The sequence below is a fragment of the Lates calcarifer genome, linkage group LG11 (genome assembly GCF_001640805.2).
Source record: "Lates calcarifer isolate ASB-BC8 linkage group LG11, TLL_Latcal_v3, whole genome shotgun sequence".
Lineage (NCBI taxonomy): Eukaryota > Metazoa > Chordata > Actinopteri > Centropomidae > Lates > Lates calcarifer.
Genome location: NC_066843.1, coordinates 13119432 through 13126892, shown reverse-complemented (window position 1 = coordinate 13126892; position 7461 = coordinate 13119432).

Genomic DNA, 7461 nt, shown 5'->3' with positions numbered 1-7461 from the left:
GGTACATATAATATGCCTAACAAACGTGCGCTGCAATATGCACTCAATTATTTTCATAAGAGGCACGGTGCATCTGGAGAATACATTAATAAACCTCTTCAGCATTCATTAGTTGGCATGTAGCATGCACAAACCAACTGAAGTCTTTGTTTGGAAAAGCACTTCTCTCCTTGCTGCAGTGATGTAGAGGTGTATTCTGTACCCCGTGGCATCACTGATAGGTGTTGTTACAAGGGCAACACAACTGCAACTCTTAACAATAGATAGCAGTAAAACACTGTGCACACAATTTAATTCTTGGCTTCAAATCAGCCTGAGTAAACACTGATCAGCCACAGCATTAAAACCACCTGCCTAATATTGTGTAGGTCCCCCTCATGCTACCACAACAGCCCTGACCCATCAGTGCATGGACACAGGACCTCTGTGGGTGTCCTGCGAGTGTCTGGAATGGGCAGCAGCTGATCCTATGGGTCCTGTGGGTTGGCCAGGTCAACACCTTGGGCTCGCCGTCGTGTTCCTCAAACCATTTCTGAGCAGTTCTTGCAATGTGGCAGGGAGTATTATCCCAGGGATGGGGGACCGAAGATTTCCCAGCAGAACAAGACAATCAATGTTTTTGGTTTCGTGTGTCAGTGATTTGAATGCTGCGGGTGATCACCTCCCACCGCAGCTCCTCTGAATGCATATCACTGAGGGTGCACCAATGGAAAGAACCTCACCTATTCTATGCCACCCATAAAGCCATTGCATCCATCATGTTATGGCACTGCATGAACATATGCATACATGTTGCCATGTATATTAACATTAAGACACCTGCTGTAAAAACATATTTACCTTTTGAATGAGGGCTTGTTTGTGGTGTCTGGAATTTGTGTTCATATTTCAGTTTGTACTCACCCAGTCAGACAGTCATGGGGGGTTGCAAGGCTTTTAGGGCCATTTCCCAGCTATAAATAAACCATTTGCTCAAAGCTCATTGTCATGTCTCTCTCACACACATGCAAAAATACAAATAGACGCACACACACAGGCACTGATGAGCAAGGATGGTTGTGTAAGAAGCTGAGAAAGAATTAAGAAGAAGAAGATGTTGCAGCCTACCACAGAGCTGTTGATGCCACCAAAAATGGAGTTTGAAAAGTTCTTTTGCTCAAGGTTGATGTTCTTCATGTTACTCTTTGTGGGTTTTTTTCTTATATAACTGTCCTCTTCCACCTCCTGCTCAAAGACCTGAAAAGGTCTACCAAGAATTAATGGCACTGTACGTATCTGGATACGACATTACAGATAAGCCCGGCTGTTACAGACAAACAAGAATCCAACAAGACTGGAGGCTACATCATTCTCAAATGTGCCAAAACAAACTGTCAACTCAGGAAGTTAAATTATTGTTTAAGCAGAAATTTTACTTCCCCTCTCAATAAATTTGCACAGTAGACAATTTTTTTCCTCCTTGTCCTTAATTAAAACAGGTCCTGGCATAGGTAAAGTCTCCTTTCAGAGCTGCTTAGCACATACTCTGCAACGCACTTACATCATCGTGGCATAACATTTACATAGAAATGAATTATTCAGTGTTTGCTAAATTCTGAAATCGTGCATGTTTGGACATTGTCTGATTCACGAACATGCCCTCAAGCACGAGTTTGCACATGAATCTACATATTGACTCGTGTCTGTTTATCTGTGTTTATGTGCATAGAGAAAGATTGAGTGTTTCATACCTACAGATGGAGTTATTGAAAACTTGGAGGCAGCAAGTGTTAGTGGTTTGATTCAGATACCCACCGGGTGTGTTTTCTCAAAACAGGTTTTTAATGAAGTCTCAGTGGTAACATTTCAGACGGTAGTTGCATCCAAGTCGCAGCCAGCATTTTAACAGAATATTAGGTAATACAATTTTAGTCTTTTTGTTTATTTTTGATCATGTCAGTGTTGGTCTTTATGCTGTTAATTTTTCATTTCTGCAACACATGGCTGTGATCTATGAGCTGTTGTTTGTGCTTTGTAGTAAAACAGAGGTTGTTGAGGGCTTTTGCTGCAATCTCTCACCCAAGAAAAAGAGTTCATCATGGGTCAATCAGAGAGGACAAAGGCCTGTGTCCTTTTTTACAGGAGGCTTCTAACCTTGTTTTGTTTTTACACTCCCACTAACACATAAACATGACGTGACCGCTTATCCAGTTACATAACCGTATACAGGAACATGTGTTAGTGATGTTTCCATGCACATATCTTCTCTACTGCACTCTAACTCTTTGTTCCTTTAGAATATACATGCACAAACACACACAAAGACTCAACAGCATTTATCAGCAGCCGGAGTGTTGACAGAAAGTAAACAGCACTGTCTCTATCAGCCGATGTGTATCAGGGCCACAGGGACACCATTCATTCCCATTATCAGTGATTACCACCACTGAGTGCTCCTCCTGCTCCTGATTTTTATCCGCACCAGCAGGCCAAAAGATCTCTATCAGACACCACACTAACTACTGCTGAAAGGTAGGAACATTCATATTTCCGTCATTTATCATTGTCTGTTAATTCATAGTTGCGAGGATGAGGTGGATTGGGTGGGTAATGATGTTACTGAAATGGGAAATTATCGTCTCTGTGAAAACTTGCCTAAAAATAGATTTAGCTGTGCACATTATATTAGTATTTGGATTATTTCACATTTAAAGTACATTCCTATTCATAAAGTAAATCAGGCTCAAGCACTAGGAGGAGTGTGGATACTGAGCATGTGTGGGCCCAGGGAGTATGGGGCCCATTGCTTAAGGAAGAAGCAAGTTTTGACTGATAACACAGGACCACGACTGGATAAGGAAGAGATTCATTCTCATGCTTTCTGGTGAAATGCTCCCTGCAGTCACATCATGATATTTCATGCATGTAAATCAATCAATAGAAAGGAAGACATGGGATTGCCTTGGTTTTTATGCATGAATGTTAAAATTAGGCTGTTGCTTGTCTCAAGGCATTAAATTTTGTTTTTGTCTGATATTGCTGCAACAATACTGGCAACATCAGACAGAGCCATCTCAGAGGGGGCCAGGCAGATTAGGCAGACTGACACACTGATTATCCCACTGACAGTGTGTGATAAAGAAGTTCGAGCAACAAATAGGAAAATACCATGAAAAAGAAGGCTAGGTGTTGTGAGTGCAGTAGGTTACAAAGAAGGATAATATGGTATTCTCTTTTATAAATTTTACAGTGTATAATATTTATAACTGACACCAACCAAAAAAAACTGCATGTAAATGATTTCTGTTGAGACACCAGCAGCAGTCAAGAGCAATGTGACAAAAGACCATCTGTTGTTCCAAGCTGCATTACCACACACACACACAGAGAAAGAGAGAGAGAGATGCATTTAGCAATTTAACTTCTAACAACTTTATTGACTGATAGTCTTTCACTTACATATTTCATAATCGCCTGGCTTTTTACCCATTAGAACCTCGTATCAAGCTCTCTTTATAAACTGAATCTATGATTATAGCCATTATTGTCAGTGCAGAAGAGTCTGTGTGTACCCATTATTATTATAACTATGATATAAGTCAGCATACGGCTCAAGGACATGCTGCTTTTTCATCCTCTTAGCCAGCACTTACAGTGGTGACAGATGTAAACCACATACATGCCACACACACACACACACACACACACACACACACACACACACACACACACACATGCATATGCACAGACAGATGCATAGACATAAGTCAGGCTCTATATTCCGCCCTTATTTTTTCTCTGAGATCTTTGTAGTCCCCTGAGTCTATTTCTCACCCTTCCCTTTTTTTTCTTCCTTAACAGAGACTAATGGGAGAGACAATGACAAGCTCCAGTGAAGACCATCTCAATCCATCTCAATAAATGCAATTAGCATACACATCTTTTTCTGCTGATAAGAACCACAGCTTTTTGTTGTCTCAGTTGGATCAAAGTTTTTCAACAGACAGAAATTCTTTGAATTAGAGTAAACATTCTTTTTTCATGAAATGTTATTTCTGACGCAGCAGCTGACCATCTGTACATGAGTATAAGCTGCATGGTGGCAATAATTGTGGCTGAGCGTAGCAGCAGCGTAAACCACAGAGCCAGAGCTCAGCAGTTTATGAAATGAACAATAATAAAGCACGCTGTCTCATAAACCCGCTGCTTTCAGTTGCAATATTTCTCTAATGCTTAGCTGAATGGGAAGGTTGCGGGAAAAAATGCAAATGTGTCGACCTATTCTATAAGGCAAAAGCCATGTTGAGTTTACCATAATGGCAACATTACAGGGGAATAATCACGTGAATGGGCTGTGTGCAAGAGAAATCCCCAAAGCCAATATACAACATTATCCTCCGTTAGAAACCCCCTGCAAGGTGTCACAAAACCGGTTTAGCCCATAACAATCCTAATATTCAAACACGAGTTCTTATTACAGTCTTATTTCACCACTACATAAAACAGCAGCATGAAAGCATCATAATGCAAGTGCCACACACCAGCAGAAAAAAATAAGCTGAGCCATGACAAGAAGTAATTCACAATTATTGAGAAACAATGATTCCCAAGGTCAGAGTTAGCGGCAAACAATTTCACACAATAAATGAGTGAAAATATAATGCAAGTTTAAAATATTTTAAGCCTTGATATTCCCAGCTACACTTAGTTCTCAGTTGTGTACTACATGACTGTTGTATTGACTGTAGAATGAGATAGATTTTTTTTTTTTTTAAATGCATATACTAATCTGCTAGTTAATAATGGATTGCAATCTCCACTATTTTTAGACATCTCTGTCAGCTGTGAGTTAATCTGAACAACCACAGACACACACATGCACACACACACACACACTGTAACACACAGAGCAAGGGGTTCAGGGGTTAACAAGCATTACACTCATGGTCATAAATACAAGAAGGGAGGGAAGAGGTTAGAGGGATTTATGTAGCTACAACATCCATTCATCTGTGTCTATCACAAAGACAAATAATGACTGGCCTCCCACCCAACAAATGGCTACAGCAGATGGACAGAATGAAGTGACTTAATTGTTAAACAAACAGCACATAATGACAAATAAATACACTATCCAGTGAGGGAATGTTTCAAGGGAGCATAAATCCATTATATACAACTGTTATAAATGTACAAAAGATATTTACAGTAGCTGAGTTTTACAAATAACATCCGAGTGATTGCTGTAATACATCAGATACCACATTGCAGTTCTGTTGTTCCTTTCATGGTGATAACACAGTGGCTAAGGTTTCTTGTGGCACTTTATTAAGGTAGAAATATAAAGATTTTATTGCAGTGATACATTAATGCATGCCTTTTATTCGCTGCGGTGAAAGTAACATCTACAAATTCTGCTGTGGCTTTATGATTACAATCTCCCTCTCTCCCTCTGTATTTTATATCTCATGCTGTAAATCTAACTCCTATGTCTCCCTCTCCTTCAATCCAACATTCACTATGTTGGCACCTCTCGACCCCTGTGTCCATCATCACACTCACCTCCTTTTGCGTCATGTCAGCTCCCAGTGTGTGTGGACGGGTTGGCATATGTGTATGTGTATGTGTATGTGGCAGCTCAGTGCATCATTTCCCAAATGACCTAGCTTCCATAAATTATCAAATAAGCTTAGAGAGAGAAGGGATAATGTAAGGTTTGTAAGTGCATTAAAGATGTCATGATACACAAGAGACTCCTGTCGTTCCTTCACTCTTCCTTTCCCCCTTACCACTCTCATGACCTAGAAAACAAGAAACATGATTTTTGAATATATCCTCCCTTCCTGCCATCTTTTTTTTCTGTCAGATCATGTTTCCTCTCGCTTTTCTTTGCCTCAAGTGCTCCACCACATGTACAATATAGATTTTTAAAAAAGAGTCATAAATACAAAGAGCAGGCACTCCCATCACAACACCCAAGAGAAATCACTTGCCATTGCAATAGGTAGCCTCAAAGCCCCTGCCCTTTACCTTCAGTCCTCCTCATCTCAGGAGAGGTCCACTGAGACTGGGTGAACAGCTGCGTGAAAGCCCCATGATCCAGCCCTTGAGACCCAGTCTGGTCCTAGTCTATCCTGGCCTTATATACATAAATGTTGCAAATTATCCCAAAGGCAGAGGCCACATCATGCAGGTTACATAAACCTGTGTGCACCCTCACACTCATGGACCACTGTGATTTTATCCTGCAGGCTGGAAAAACACATATACATATGACTTAGTGAAGACAAATACACAGAGTATGCATGTACACACATGAAGAATACGCATGAACTGCACTGATACATATGCGCACACAAAACCATTTTCATATGCATCACTGCAGCGCTTGCACACATGCGCACATGTAGCCAAGCACGCACATTACATTTACATTAATCCACTTGAATATGGCCCACATACATGGTTAATTGTATACCGCCTGGTGTAATGCAACAGCGCTATCTTCTGTCCTGAAGGAAAACTGCAAGACTGCAGCAGATTGATCCAGTGTGAACAAGTGGTTCTGGCTGTTTTGTTTCCTCTCTCATCTACCTGATGGTATAACTTGCTGATTCAACTGGATCAATAAACTCTTTCACCTGATCCAATGAACATGTCAGTAACACTTGTTTGTGCGTATGCGTGTGCGTGCAAGCTTTTGAGCTGACTAAAAAAATCCACCCACATAAAACAAGGCTGTGAGCCTGAGGTTTCTGTTGCTTCATATGAACAATATAGCAGAAAATGCCTCTTTCAGCCCACATCCTCTCTCCTACCTCTACTTTCTCTGCTTTCCACTGCTTTCTTTTTGTTCCTAACCTTAACCATGCCCTTAATCATTCCCTTTTCTTGTGCTTCAGCCACACACACCACACAACTCCTTGAATCTCTTGCTCATCCTCCTATACGTTTTTTTTTCACTCACACTTCCCCTTATCGCAGCTTTGTTTCTCCCCCCTCCCTCTCCCATGTATCCTCCCACCCTCTGTGTTTCTCGATCTCTGTCTGTCTCCTCATTTCTCCCCTGACACCCCACCCCCCACCCCTCCACCTCTCTCTGCCTCTGTCTGACGTCATAGCAACCGCAGTGTACGATCCGGGGCTTGCTTGACAGTGCACATCATTCTGTCAAAAAAGACGGAGACAGCCAGACAGATGAGCAGTAGAGGAGGCGGAGTGGGTTGGGAGAATGTGTGTGTGTGTGTGTGTGTGTGTGTGTGTGTGTGTGTGTGTGTGTGTGTTTGGGGGGGTGGGGGGTGGCAGAGAGGGACTGAGCCACACCCACATCACTGTGACTTGTGGGGAGGATGCAGTATTGAGGCTATCTGGCCGGCGAGCTGTGGGCAAGGTCGGCTTTAGGCTGCAGCATTTTTAATGATGTGACTCACTCTGGCATGGTGCAGCAAAGTGAGCATGCAAGAGGGTTGGAAACAGAGTAGC